General features: G+C 39.9%; 1 long non-coding RNA gene across 2 annotated transcripts in view; it reads left to right on the forward strand.

Annotated features, from left to right (window-relative positions):
• Positions 1–781: 781 nt before the first annotated feature.
• The window catches only part of LOC138066177 (uncharacterized), a 42,656-nt gene continuing 27,753 nt past the window's right edge, over positions 782–15,684 (forward strand). For both annotated transcript variants that reach the window (XR_011139416.1, XR_011139418.1), the window contains exons 1-2: positions 782–892; positions 7,494–7,548. This is a non-coding gene — a long non-coding RNA (uncharacterized lncRNA). The remainder of the gene's footprint in view (positions 893–7,493; positions 7,549–15,684) is intronic.

Here is a 15,684-nt window from a genome sequence, read left to right on the forward strand (position 1 = left end):
GATTGGTTATACCACGAGACTGGACTTCTGCGTTTATAGACTACAGCAGTAAAATTTTACTGGGAAAGCACTCTGCCAAATACCAATTGAAATTTATCAGCTGTATTAATTCAGGACTAGACCATTTTTTAGGCACAGCAAAATACCCTAAAGACAGCAGTGAAAGGCATAAACTGCCCTGTGTGAGTCTGTGTGGTAAGAAGTCAGGGGAATTAATGCAGTCCTTTGTGAGCAAAGTTATCTGCACAATCAAGATTTGTTTATGCAAAAAGAGAGAGTTCCCCAATAGGATGCATTCACATCTAGACAGAAATTGATGTAGACTGCAGCCTATACTGTCCAGCTATCTGTCTTGGATACAAGCTAGACCTTTTCTATTTCCTTTTGCCTCCGATACTACTTTAAGTAATGGTAGCAAAGTGACAAAACTGCAATTTTTGAAAGAAGAAACTCCAAAGTTATTGAATAGAAGCTGAGCTTTCCGAGTCATTCAGTAATAACATTTTCAATTCTGGACAGCCTTTTCAAAATACCTCTTCAATCAGAGAATCACATGCTCGATCATTTCCCATGTGGTAAGGAAGGGCAAAAGTTTCACAGGCTCTGGAGCTCTTCAGACCTTTCCTGGAGCTAATTTAACTACCAGAGAACTTTTGATACTTTTGCTGGATTAACTTCCTCTGCTTAAATGGGTTGAATTGATTTGGTATATGGCCTGATGAGCCAGCTGATGTAGGCTTGTATAGCTCCGCTCAAGCAATATTGAGTAACTTCCTCTTCAGCCTCCAGGGCCCAAATCTCGGGGTTAAGATTCTAGATTTATGTTTCTTTTCAGTAATGTTTCCTGTCTGACTTTGGCTCTGAAAAGGATAATCCTTCAGGATATGAGCAGGTATGTTGAAGGAGGACATTTCTGAAGGCCATATTTACACTGCTTTTGAAGCAGTTTCAGGTTGTTTTCCCTTGTTTCTGGTAAAGGAAGAGGGTGATGGCAGAACTGTCTGTGCGCTGTTTGTAAATCTTGTATAGCGCCACAGCTTTCACAAGAGCCTGGTGACTTACGTGGCCTGAGCAAAACTGAGGAAAGTGCTGTTGCACAACGAGAGAAAAATCACTGTCTGATCTCTCAGCCCTCGTATAAAAATGTTTATGCAAAAGAATGGATTTAGTTAACTACCAGAAAGACTTAACAATCATGAGTTTATGTTCTAAAATTCCTCATCCCAAGGGGTTAAATAATTGTTATGTCATTTCAAATTATGATTTTTCTTTACTTTTGCAGATTTAAAACTGATGAAATGAGGATTAGAAGCACTACAGTCTCTCTTTACTCTCTAATCCTCTTTGCAATGAGTAATAACATATAACACAGGGGAGACGTGCAGCTTTCATTTTATTTACTGGCTATGACTCAGTCCCTGCTGCTTTGTAGAACAGCGTTTACTAGAATAAAGGAAGTACCTTGTAAATTGGATGCATATCGGACCTGGTCTGGATGTTTGTTGGTTTTTCTTTTGATGAGAGTAGTGGGTTGGCAAAACCCCTGGAAGGCAGTATAAGTAACCACACTGAAAGAAAAAAAGCTACTGCCTTTTTATATCTACAAATAGGTTTTTAACAGATGATGTTGCAGGCAACATGGTCCTATTTTGGGCTCCACGGTTGATGTCTCCATACAGTTAAGGCCAAAAAAGGACACTTAACCCCCTGCCTAACAGAGACTTTATGCATATACAACTTAAGCGGTTTGGGTGGTTAATCTTGACACGTGGCTATTATTTAGAGGATAGATAATACTGCAGTTCTTGCTTCTGTGAGCTAGTAATATAAACTTGTATGCAAATAGAGAGGAATAAGTGAATGCAGTCTAACTGGCTTTCAGCATTTAACTTGGAAAGGGCTTTGTCTGTAGCACCAGCATGTCTAGCTCAAGCTCACTGCTTTTGAGTGCTTGTGGTGTAATTAGGACTGATAGCATAAAAAAGCGCAATGGAATTTTGGCTGCACAATACTGCCCCCCAGCCCATATGTTTAGTGTATAATTGATAACTCAGCTGCAAAAACAGATTCAGTTATCTATGAGAAGTTTCCTGGTAGTACTCATGGCTAGGTCAGCTTATTCCAAATACAGAGGGTGCATAGTTTATTTTTCTCTGAGGAAATGCACTGGTTCATCACTGGAGTGGATATAGCCTGATCCTAAAAGGCTGTTAATGAGCTCAGAATGAGAGGGGAAGAGAAAGGTGAAGATTTGTGATTTCTGTAATTTTAGATGTTAAATGGAGAGGAATCCTGGAGTCTGTCCAGAAGACTAAATGGCTTACCAGAGACTAAATAAGCTACTTATAGTAAAGCTGGGTTATTGCCGTACACTGATTGGAAGCATAAAATCTAGTCTGTGTTCACTGAAGTCATCAATTATTGTTATCTTCTAGTAGTGTCTTGCATAAGAGAAGTCCCTATTAAAAGAGGAAAAACAAGATTAAAGTAGTACTTCTCCTATTTTCTGTTAGGTGCGTTTGGGGAAGAGGGAAAGATGTTACAGTTAAGTAGATCAGTAAGTGATTCATTTTAATATGGACCTTTGGCAGTTAAAGGAGGAGTAAAGGATCTCCGTTCATAGGAGGTGAAGATATGTCCCAGACTTACACCCCTCTCCCTGTTAAGCTGTACAGCAAGAAGGTTAGGGTTGCCATTACATATCTGTTAAATGTCATGTGGAAGAGGTGCTGTGTCCTGCTGAATGGGAAAGCAGCTGCTTTTCCTTATTTTAGAAGAGTGGATGGGGATCAGAGAAGGCTGAGACCTGCTGGATGCAGAAAGAAACTTCTTAGAGTAAGAACCATCTATTGTCTAAGGGCATTGTAGGTGCTAACATCTGAGATTTGTATTAGGAAGGAGTAAATGGTATGATGAGGACTTGCAAAGGCATTGAAAGGTTGGATAACCCCTTTCCCCCACTCAAATGCTTAGCTCAGCTTAACCACCAAATTGTGGGAGGACCCCTCTCTAGAGCTAGATATAAGCTTCCTGTCAACTTAGCTCGTTCCTTACTAACAAAGTAGATCTGGAAAACTTGCTGTAAGGAGAGAGGCTAAAACTTGACGTATATTATCAAGTCTTATTGACAAAATAAGATGAGCTAAAGTCTATTTTATAAAATCTTGATAAAATATCTGTGAAAGACTTTCAGGTTTTTACCCTGTATTGAAAGGCATAATGAACAAGATTTTTGGAGACTTTATTTGAAAGAGGTGTTTAGTTAAAGCTGCAGTAAGGTCTGTATCAGCACTTCTAAAGGTACTGGTCATCTCTCTTAAAGTAAATAAGTAAACCCCTTTTGAGCCTGGGAGAGATTAGAAGGATGAACGCAGACTGTTTTTTGTTAATTGGCCTTACTGCTGGAGGGTGCTCCTGTGCACATTTAATTTAACAACATTAGAAAAGAGCTGACTTTCTGCCAGTTTTCCTTGCGTAGCACCATAATCTTCAGTGGATTTTAACACTCCCTCAAGAGAGACAAGTGTCTCAGGACATGACTCCCAGTGAAGACTTCATTTTGCATTAGATGCTGGGGTCATGAAATATACATTCACTTTAATCTCTGACCAGATTTTGTTGTTGTTGTTGTTGTTCTTACTGTTATTATTTAAAAGCAACATAAATAAACCATAATATAAAGTCCCATGATGTTATAATTTATGAAGGTCTTTATCTTGCACAGAAGCAAAGCTTAAAGAGATGCTATTTCCAGCCACAGAACAGTTCATGGTTTTTGGCTCATCTCTTTGTTCTGGCATTACACCTGTACTGCAATCTTTTGGGGATTGTTTCCGCTCCTCAGGCATTTTGTTATTGAGGTTCGGTGTGGTGGCTTCCAAAATATTGCAGTATTTGGGTAAATTACAGCTTATCAGAAACTAGTTTTGCTACCAGAGAGTTGCAGGCATTTGGTGTCCCATTTACTGACAGCTGATTTGGCAGGGTTAAGCATTAACATTTCTGCATGAGCGGATGTTGAATTTCCTTTTTTAAGAGACTGTGCATGTGATTTGACACATGAAAATTCTGAATAAAAATGAAATCTTTGGCCACTTTCAATCTTGACCTTTTGTCTTGTTTTCATTTTTGACTTTGGTGCAAAGGCTTCACTCAGCCCTTTTGCAGAGAAATGATGTAAATCTGGTACCCTCTTTGTACCCTTGTGGATCATTGTAGCATCCACTTTTTATCTGATTTTCATTCAGGAGCTAAGAGAGATCATTGAAAGATGAATTCTAAAAATTCTGAAATGCTGATGGGTTTTAAGCATCTTTCCAATCTGTAGCTGTTACAAGATTATGTATAGCTGTTTTGCCCAACTCTCTGTAATGTATCAACATTTCCTATCTAGTTGTCAATTTACCAGAGGCCTGTTATATGAAAACTCTTGAGTTCTAACTTCAGTGATACATGGATTTCCTTCCGACTTTGAGTGAATTCTTTATTCTTTATCTACAATTTTCTCACTGTTTAACCAAGCTTTTTCTAAACTGTTATTTTTAAGGGTTTAGAAGATTGTAGGGTGCCTTCAGGATGAAAGTGTCATCTAGATGTTGCGATGCTAATTAAGTGGCAGTTAAGGTGGTGGGAACTTCCACTATGCCTGACTAGACTGGTATGCCTGACTGATGTTCTTCAGAGCAACAGATGAAGTTAAAGTTTGTCTACATATTTTTCTGTTCCCTTTTTTGCTTTTAGGCAATTTGGAACTTAGCTGAAGACAGAGTGAAACAATAATAATATCCAAGGGAAAAGAATGTATGCACTGAATTAATAGATGAATATCTATGTTCTTCTTAGGTCAGAAAATGTTGCTTAGTACAGTTGTTGTATTGTTACAGCAAGACCATTTCTACCTACTGCTCTCCTTATTATCAGAACTTCTTATTAAATTCCTTTTGCCGACTTTTGCTCTCATCCATGACCTCAGCTGAACTGTCGTGCCATCACAAGAAGTGCATATACTGCTTCCTCTGTGGGTCCCAGGATGTAGAAATGAAATCTCTGTCGTACCTGTAGGTTTACACGCCAGAGGTCTAACTCAGAAAAAAAGAAAGGGTTCCATGCCAAAGATGATTAGCAGAGGCATTTCGCTCTGTTTCCACAAATACCTTAGGCCATTAGGCATAGAGAGAATAGGCAGCTGCCTCCAGGCATCTGCCTGGCAGTGGGAGCAGCAAGACCAGCAGCATCTGGCTCATATAGAACTAATATCCTTCAATCAGCTACTTGAGTGTTTTATATTATTATCCGTGAAGTGGGTGATCAGCGCATATAAACGTGTACTCTTGAGTAGCAAAACTTTAATGATAATTATTGCTTTCCTAGATCTGTGATTTCTGTAATTGGATATTTCGTCTGAAATGTAAGAAACCCTAAACTGTTCAAAGTCTTTGCCTACTGGGGAGGCGGGCAATGGGAGAGGAGGGAGGATACTGTAACTGTTGAACTATACCCTTTCCTTCCTTTCCATCCAATGCTACTTTGTAGCTTTCTAAAAAAAAACTTAGAATTTTAAATAGAAAAAATATTCTTTGTGTTAGGGTAGATTTTTCACAACTGACAACAGAAATTTGGCAACAGACAGCATCCCGGCCTCTTTTAATTGATCTCCTAGCACCAGGTGCACAGTCTCCAGTTGACAGGTTGAATTATTGCCAAGAAATACAGCTGGAAGATACCTGCTGTTACAGTGCTGCATGTTCAAAAACAGATTGGGATGTGTGCTTTTGGAAATGAGTGTCTCTGAACCCACTCATTATTTACTGCTAGCCACTACATGCAACTTCTGGGTGGTATCTCACTTGCTGTTTGCAAGTTTGGCTACTGCCAATTTCACTCTTCTTCACTTTGGTGGTAGCTTGATTACTCATTGCCTGTCAAATTCAACATGAGATGAGTTAGACTCACCCTTTTTAAGACTCAGATTCGTGACAGAATGAGACAATTCTGAGAGAGAAAATGTCATCTCTCCATATTTTGCTATCATTTGACTTTTCCAGAAAGCCTCAAGGCATGTCTGATTATTACTAGCAAAATCCTAATTATAGAGCTCTTAATATTCAGTGACTATTCTAACAGTGCACGTGTTCACCAAACATTTAATTAGAACTCAGTTTTGTGCAAATCCTTTGTTCATAAAAAGAATTCTAATGATCCTTAACAAATTTAAAAGAACTATGAAAGTTTATTGCGTATGACAAATATGGCAGCATGATTAAGATCCCTTCTCGAAATGCATCAAAAAAGGCCCATGTATGTTTTAAGGTATATATTTTTAGCGTATGCTATTGTTTCTACCGTCAACTTTTGACTTTAGGAACTGCTGATAGATTGCAGTTTTGCAGACTGTTAACTCTTGATGCTACTAAGCTTGAAAATAATTATACAAAGTGAAAGTTTAGATTTTTCAGTTCTGCTAAGCTCAAAACCAAGAACATTTAAGTTGACAATTACGCACTCAGACATTGATTAAACTACTACAGTTGGAGTCTATGTATAGTATTGTCATTTCTGTCTTGCTCATTTATATTGTTTAAAAGTGTATGACATGCTGAACATTTAGATTTTGGGGGATGGATCAGGAAACTTCATGAAATAGCTGTGTGATGATATCACTAAACAACACAGAGAGGTGCCATGCAGCAGTTTGACTGGAATAGACACAGGCTGGTGTAATTCAGCATTTCTTTGATTTGAATGGAGTATTCCAGTTGCATGAGCTTCTCTTCCATTTTACGTAGCTGACTATTTTCATTGTGTTAACGGTCCACTACAGCATTCTGGACAGAAACATGTGTCTGATCCTAATCTTGCATAGATTTTACAGAACTTGGACTCGACATAGAACCATTTTTGATCAAAAAAATTTTTTTTAATTAGCTTCAACTAGAAAACCATAGACCAGTTGGCACCTGGAGGTGTTAATGACAGAATAATCGATAATCCATAAATCAGGTTATGGTTGGGATTGGGAATTAATTTACCATCATTAAGGGTCTAGTGCAACTGTGAAATAAGTTTGTTTATGTATACATGTATATATGTACCTGTTGCCACATGTATGCCTGTATATATTGCATGTATACATGTATGCCCATGTATAAGTGTGGCTATAGATAGAGATTCATATATCTCTATTCCTTGTCTTCAATTTAACTTTTGTGTTCCTACTATGGTAGTGTGAAGTAAGTGAACACTCTGCCTCTGTGCCTAGATGGTGTGGGTCCAGCATCATTTTAGCTTCAGATAGCATGATGTTCCACAGGCATATTCGCAGAGAAGGACTGAAACAGTAAACCCAGAAAACAATTGCCTCTATCCCACAGATGCAAAAGGAGAAAACAAAGTGACATGTACAGCAGGTAGAATCAGGGTTATCAAGGAAGGGTTCTTTTCTGACCTGCCTCTCATGGGACCATGTAATAACAACTTCTATTTATTCTCCACAGATGGGGAAAGCAGCAAAATCCGGGGATTCCTGCTACACCTCTCACTCACCCGCCGGTAACTCTCTCAGTTGGTCAATTTTGGTTTCTCTTGGGACTTACGGCTTCCAAAACAGGCAGAAATGAGGAAGGGTTGCATTATGGAAGAAGCTGAGATACAGATTTAGTTTTCAGCTCAAGGTGCCTATGGGTGTCTAATATATTTCTACCACAGTTTCCCCTCTATAGAATGGGCAGTGTTCTTTTCTTACTTATACTCTTTTGTTTATGTGGTTGTTTTAAGGGGATTTATATATCCTTAAAAAAAAACGATGCCTGGCTTTTATTAGTTGAGAATCACAGCACTACTGCTATGTGCATAGTAGAGTTAGCTGTGTGTCTCACAAGAAGTCTATGAAGTCCCAGATCAGGACTTTGCTGTTGTGTAACTGCATTATGCCTCACTTGCCTCCCCCTATGGGGGATTTCCAAATACGTAGATAACGGCTCCAGAATCTCCTGTGCTTTCTACATAGCTCTTGCAAAGTACATGGCAAGCATCTGATCTGGGATAAAAGGAAACTTGCGTGACATTTTTTATTGGTGTCTTCTCAAACAGAGACTCTGCAGTCCTTGGCAATTCCCTGGCTTAGTCCCACAAGGTGCTGAATGTCTTCTGATCCTCTTGAGGCTGATGGAAGCTGAGAGTGCTTGGAGAACTGAGACATGGTATCAAGTCAGATCCACTTCATAGAGCTTAGAGGACAGAAGCCAGCACATCACAGAATCTGTTCACATAGCCTTCAGCTTTGATTACTGCAGATGCAGTTCTGAATGAGGTTTTTTCACTTTGAATTTCTTGCCAGTTTTCAATTTCATTTGAATAATCAGCACTTTGGGAAAAGCTCCAAGTCTCTTATCCTTTTGACATTGGACCAATAAACTGGCTTAGGCTCTCAATCCTGCATAGAGTCATAAAGGAACTTCCAGACTGTCGCACAGCCAAAGAGTATATGGGCTGCCAGCCAGTGAACACAGGTTTTGTGCAGCAAAAATCAAAATATTGCTATTTGACAATAAGGCACTGAAGTCATTGCTAGATAGTGAGGTAATCATATTCACTTTTGTTTTTTTTTTAACCTAAGCTTTAAATTGTGCATGAAATTAACTAGTGGGAGCCCTACCATGTTGTTGGTACTGCTTTAAAATATTACCTTCATCTGTAGTCCTTGCCTGAGCCTGTTTCCTATTTCCTTTGCACATTGATATGTAGGATTAGAATACTGGGTTTGCAACCTGTGTCAGTCAAAATCACATTGCCACCGTTGCATTTAATGATAACCCATGTCAGTCCCTCTTTGCGCTGTTCTGTCGCCTCCTGTGTTAATTGCAGAACGCAGCGTCAGTGTTCATTGACAGCGAGCAAGAGTAAAAAAAATGATCGCTGCTGTCTGCAGCTAAAGCATGGCGTATTCCAAAAGCCAGAAGATATTGGTCATCTCTTAGTGCTTGTGGGTATGTGGGAAAGGGTGACTGTGGTGGTAAACATTTCCACAGCAATTTCCACAGCATCTTCTTATGTTTAATGGCAAACTCTTAATTTTGTCTGCTGGCTTTGGGTCTTTTTTTTCCAGTGTTAGTTTTCTTCTGGGCTAGTGAGATGAATTAGCTTGCTGAACCTACAGTTGTGCAGGCCAAAATTGGCTCATGGAAGGGTCTGAGGAGTGCTGGAGGTGTGGCTGGAGAGGAAGCGGGGCCATATGGTCAGGCACAAGAGGCAATGAGCTGCAGCACAATAAAGGGGAAGCCCAATCTTCCCCTTTTGGCAGCAGTGAGCCCCTGTCTTGGCTCAGCTGCCTGCTGAACTATGGCCTGAAGTGGTGCGGCGGGAGCCAGAGCCACTGCAAGGGAAATAGGAGGACTGTGCAGCCAAAGTGGGAAGTGAAGACCCCTTTCCAGCGGCAGTGAGAATGTAACAGGGTTAATTTGTTTAGCCAGTGGTGCAGAACTTCCCCTATATTCTCTGTAGGCTCAGGATGTGTCATTATCTTAAACAAAAAAGATACTGCAACAAGTCTGAGCTTGACTCCAATGGGCAGCTCTCTCTATTTTCCACAGAAGGAAATACGTGTCCCTGGTTCCTAATGTGCGTATATACATAGCAGAGACATCTGTCAACCGTGTATTCATTATCTTTCTGTGTCACATCTGCTAGGCATATTCAATTAAGTAAGTGAGCATCATTCCAGCTCCAGTGAGCCTTTCCGTGCCTGCAAAATGCACCAAAGCCCAAATCAGGGAGTGCTTTGTAATCAGAAGGTTGAGTAGAATGAACTAGGGGAAAGCAGAGGTGGGGGACTCTCTTTGTTAGTATTTCTATGTCTGCTGCGCCAAAAGTGAAACTCCTTGTTTTTAGAAGCGCTTGCAAATATTAGTTTGCACAATACTGTGTAAAGAGGGTGCTGGAGACTGGTCAGGCAGTTGGAAACATTTCGTTCCTTGTTATCTGTTATTTCCTTCTTTTGGTAGTTCTTTAAAGAGATGAAGTCTAATCTTAGAAGTTTCCTCTACTGATCGTTTAATGCTATCCATCTTTCTAAAGCCTGAAGTGCAGCATGGTTTTGCCTGTGTGTGTGTGTTAGCTTTTTACACTTCAGTAAACACTTGCACAGTTGCACTTCAGTATTTTTACAAACTATCATCAACTTACAAGGCCATGCTCAGTATCCAGCAGCCTTTTGACATGGCATGAAGGAGCAAACAGCCGTTACTACCACACAGGGAAATATAGTGCAGGAATGAGGCCCCCTCCTCTAGAATCACCTTTGAAATAAAACATAGTACTAGAAACTTTAGCATCCGAATTAGCAATAACCACCTGAGGTTCACCAGAAGAATGCAAGAGAGACACGCTAACGCACATGTGCTCTGCGTGATGGGTGGGAAGGCAAAAGCAGCTCTCAGCAGCTTCAGCAAGTTCTCTGCTGCTACAGGTAACCAGCTGAGCTTGCCCCTTGCACAAAACAATGTAGCTTGGGGTACTCTAGCTTGTAGCAGGTAGGTAATGTAATTCCATGACTTCTTAATAAATTAACATTTTCCTTAAACTCTGAAAAGGAGGAAAAGCAGAAGGAAAATTTGAGGAAGCAAAAGAACTAACAGCACTTGAAGGCTCAGCTCCCTGATGGATTTTATGTATTTTGAATATCTACCTCTACACACAGCATTATTGCTTTGGACCTTGAATCCTAACAGTAAAGCAGTTCATGGTACAACCTCTGATAAGGAATGACCAGACCTATAGAAAATATGAAGGCAGACACCAGACTGTTTATATTGCAAGCTTCTGGAAATAAATTTGGTTCTCTGTTGTGTTATCAGTCATAGATTAAATAAACTCTGCCAAAGTCCAACAGTTCATATAGGTGCAAAAATAACAAGGGGAAGGATCAGTCCTAAACTGACTAAAATGACTGACTAAAGTCCTAAAGCGTAGTCATGCTGAATTAAATGCCTTCCTTGGCTTCTATATGAACAAGATAAAGGTGCCAGATTTCATTAATTTATTACATTAAATTCATTTGAAATGCTTGTGGTGGGGGTTTGTGTGCTGAATACTCTAATCAAATATTGATGTTCTGAAACTCTTATGTAAAGTTAGATATAAGATCTAGAACTGCCAGAAATTTATGAGTTTAGGAAAAAGATTTTTGTGACAGTTCATTATAATACAATCTTAGCATCCTTCCTAGACTGGATAACAATTCAGAGTTTGGCACAGGAACGTAATGAAACAGTTTTTCCTGGTGGATTGGCCATGACAAATTCTTTGGCTGGCCTATTCTTACCCCAAAACTTCTCCTCCCTGCCAGGGCTGGGGACTGAAGGGCAGAAGGGTCCTCTCGTACAGTTGCAGTGCTGTGTCCGGGGCTAGTCAGCATTGGGAGCCCAGCTAGTGCAGACTATTGTCAATTGACATGGGTCTCTTTTTTTTTTTTTTTTTTTTTAAATCTTACAGCCTTCTGGTATTGGGTGTAGTAATTCTTGCTGTTATTTTTAAGATTCTAGCACCTAGATTCATGTTCTTACATGGAAGTCACAGTTGCAGACAAAATAAAATGCCAATTTTATTTTTTGAATTATGATGAAATGTGACGTTTGAAAATAGGACCAGGGCCTACAATCGTTACCTAAGTCAGAGAGCTAACAACTGCACTCCATTCATTGATTTCACCATTTCCAAATGCTCATGCTTTCCAGAGCTCTATGAAATTTTATGTAAAAAAAAAAAAGACAAGTCTTGAAAAACAATAATGAGAATTTATTGATAGTACTGATTTTTATTTTGTCCAAATCACAAAGTTCTGGTCCCAAATAGATGTAGCGTCATGCCACCTACCCCTGCCCTAATTGTTATGGTACAAAAATATTTTCACTAAAATATCCGTATGCTGAAAAGCTCAGAAACACTGAACATTCAAAAGGAAACAAAACGAGCAAACCTGTCCGTTGCTCGCCTATGTCAGGGGCTGTGTGATCTCTTGTCCTTTTCTCCTCTGTCTTTACCTGCTGCAAGACTCTTTGGGAATCTGTGGAGGCCTTTAACAATAGCACAGCATCCCTAAGCGCCTCTGTATTTGTTTGTCCTGGGAAGAAGATGACCCACCTTCACCTATTTGTTTGTTTGTTTTAAATATGCACTGTACTAGGTAATTTCAGAACAAATTTAACAGACTCTTCAGTTTAAACAGACACCGCAATTTGAGCTATGGAAGGTGTTCTCATATCTCGCTCGTTCTTGTGTGTCTTCATGAGGATCAAAGACTTAAAATATAAAACCCAAATGTTTGTTTGTTTTAGGAGAGCACATGTGTTATACCTATGCTCACGCTTTTGTTTGCAGCTCTAGCCCTGTGTAAATTGCTGTTTCTTGACGTCCCCCCCCAGGTTCATGGTCGTGATGGTGGATTATGTATTTCCTTTCTGGAGGGCTGATGTCATCCAAAGTCTGAGCAGTTAATTTCTAGGTAGTTTCAAGGCAGCTGCAACATCTATAACTAAAGAAACACTCCTTACTTGAAAAAGGCACTCCTGCACTCCTTTTTGTTGTATCAGGCTAATTTGGGAAAGTCAGATGTTTAGGACTCAAATATTTTTCTCTCAGGTGATGTTTATTCTTACTGAAACCAAGAGGGTTAAGAACAATTTACAGAAATGTGAGATTTTAATCACAGATCTCAAATCATCTCTGTTTTTAAATCATCATTTTAGGAGAGTTTCTATCCTGCATTTCCTTTTGCAGATGATTTACTTCAGTAGAACAGCTGCAAGACTGAGGGCTAAAGAAGAGGTTAACAGAAATGTTCATGTTTGATATTTAGATGGACTTAATTATAAAGATCTGTAAAAATTATATTTTTTTATGACCCAACAGCTCCTGAAGTGGAAATGTGACCCTATTTGTTTCCTTCAGTTCTCAAGTGAAGTCTTTAGGGACGCTGCTGTTAGGCTAGATCTGTCCTAGCTGAAATTGAAAAAGAAACAAATGAGACTATTTCATTTATCTCATTAATGGCAAAATGAACATTGCATCAAGAATAATAGACCAAGGGAATGTTTATGATTTTCAGTTCAAGTTTCTCTTGAGCTTGCACCATTATCTTCATCAATATAATCAAAATAGAATTTTATGTAAAACTCATCAGGCAGTAGCATCACAAAAATCCCTGCAATTCAGTGCTCTGGGGCTTGCTCTCTCCTTTTCTGAAAGGAATTATAAGTATTCAGTTATTACCACTATTTTTTCTAGTTGATACACTTCAACAATTCTACTTTCAAAACAGCCTGTTAGAGAGAGAAAATCCACTGTTGATAGGCACCACACAGGCAAGTGTGGCACTCAGGATGGTGCAGCCCATAGAAGACGGGTTTGCTCTGGGGTGCTCCCCAAGAGTTTAGGAACCCTGGGTGCACCACGGCCAGAGCCACCACACTGTGGGGTTGCCATAGGCCTCCAGTGACCCCATGAGTGCAGAGCAAACCTAATCAGCAAAGGAGAAGTGACACCGCAGATTCACACTGTAAGCACCTGGGTACCTTGGAATTCGGTACTGATATCTGTTGAATACGTGTACTGATAGCTGCTGAACGTACTGCTGAGCATTCTGTTGACCATCGTGTTGGCATCCATACTGTTATCACCTGAGGCCATCTGTTCCATTGTCCAGCTATGGTCTGGCACTGATTAACTGAATAATGAACTAAGCCTGGGAAGGATAAAAGAAAGTAAGCCACATACCTCTCTGTGGACTCGGACTCACCGGCAGCTGGCCTGCAGTCCGACAACGCACCCATCAGCAGGGACGCCCCTGATGCCAGCTGCCAGGGAGAACCTAAATCCTTGTGGCACAGCTCAAGTGTGGTGAGAGTAATCTGGGGAAAACTATGCTGGAGGGGTGGCCCATAAGGACAAGGAAAGGGCAAGAGCAGTCATTATACCGTGCGTTCGAGAACAGTCATTGTACTGTGCTTTTTAGTTCTTTACTATACTTTTTAGCTTTGTTATACTTGTAGATTGTCTGCTGTTAGTTGTTTAGCGTTGTCCAGTGTCCATCATACGTGTAGAACCGCTTAGATCTAATAAATTCTTATATCTGCCAAATGATGATCTCTCAAGTTCAGTGCAACTCAACCCAGAGTCTGAAAAAATCTTGGACTCCCCTGTAGTGGCACGTCACAACTGCGCAAGATTTTCTTTTTTTCAGAAGTTCACTTACTGAGCAATAACAACAATTTCAGGCATTATTCATATATTAAAGTGCTACTTTAATACAGTCTAAGGATTGGATTTCCTGACTGGAATACCTGTGAAACAGTAGACAGAGTATTCAAGGGTAGGAAAACATTAAAATAACAATACATAAGAGATGAAAATAGTAAATCTGACTTTACAGAAGTCTGAAGATAGTTTCGTCCTGGAATACATGGGCCTTGACTGTGGAGACACAAAAATAAGTAGATCAGTCAGGTAGGCAGACCTTTTCCAGAAGATTACACAGTGCTGTGAGAGAGGAAAGCAGGGATAGATTTAAAATACAGAACTGACACGTAAAGAGTACTTATTCAGCCCTCATCTCTCTGGAAGCTAAAGGATACTTTTTCCATAGGTTTTCAAGGAGATTTGGGGCCAGGCCACCTCAGACGTAAAGTAACAAACTTTGAGTTCATGTCTGGACTTAAGTTTCTCTCAGCAGTTCACTTTTTGGATCTGAAGGTTTGGTGTCAGGTCATAAACTTCCTGTAGTAGAGGACGCGGTATCCATTAGTAGTTGCGTTGCAGTCACGATGATTTAAGGACATAAGGAAGATTTGCAGGGAGTAGTGATATTGGTTGTTTAGACGAGCAAAGAAAAAAGCGGAAAGGACTTTTGGGCACACAAGCCCTTCTTTCACTCTCAAAACTGCCCATTTCAAATTAACCCAGATAGGATAAGTTGCTTTGGGAAGAATTTACTTTGAGCTGCGAACATAATTAGCGCTGGTGAAGCAGGAGGAGCTAGCAGTGGAAGAGAGGAAGTCTCTACGCCTGTGGGACAAAAGAAGAGACTAAGAGTTTTTAACCACAGATGAGCAGTAGGTTTGTACAAGCTGAGGTGCAGACATGCAATAGTATAACAAATAGTTATGTGGCACTCTGAGGGTGTGCGTTCAGTTCCCTGATCCATTGCTGATTTCTTGTGTGCAGCAGAGGAATACTTAATCTCTCTGTATGTTGGTCTCCCACTAATAAAAGAGTTGATAGTTTATACGTCCCTCCAAGTGGTGTGAATTCGGACACACTAAAGGCTGTGAGCTATGCATATTGGAATGTCTTGGATGGATGTTTTCTAAAATCCAAAGTAAATGCTGGGGTAGTCAAATAAGCTGCTAAGTCCTCTGAAAGGAAACATATGTTCATTTTATGTGTTTATTTTACAGAAGTTGGTGAATTAATGCTTTGTTTTTCATTGCTGCTTGTGCTGTGGTATATGCTTTACTGATTGCAGAAAGTTGAACCTCTAAGATTCATTACCTAACTGGGGAGGGATATTCGCAGCAAAGGTGAGAGAATGGGGACAAAAGTATAGATACTATGGTAGTTTTGTCTGGCTCACGGCAAGAAGATTAAGTTGATCAGGAAGTTCAGAGAACAAATCGAAACCTACTTATTAACAAA

Source organism: Struthio camelus, chromosome 2 (genome assembly GCF_040807025.1).
Source record: "Struthio camelus isolate bStrCam1 chromosome 2, bStrCam1.hap1, whole genome shotgun sequence".
Lineage (NCBI taxonomy): Eukaryota > Metazoa > Chordata > Aves > Struthioniformes > Struthionidae > Struthio > Struthio camelus.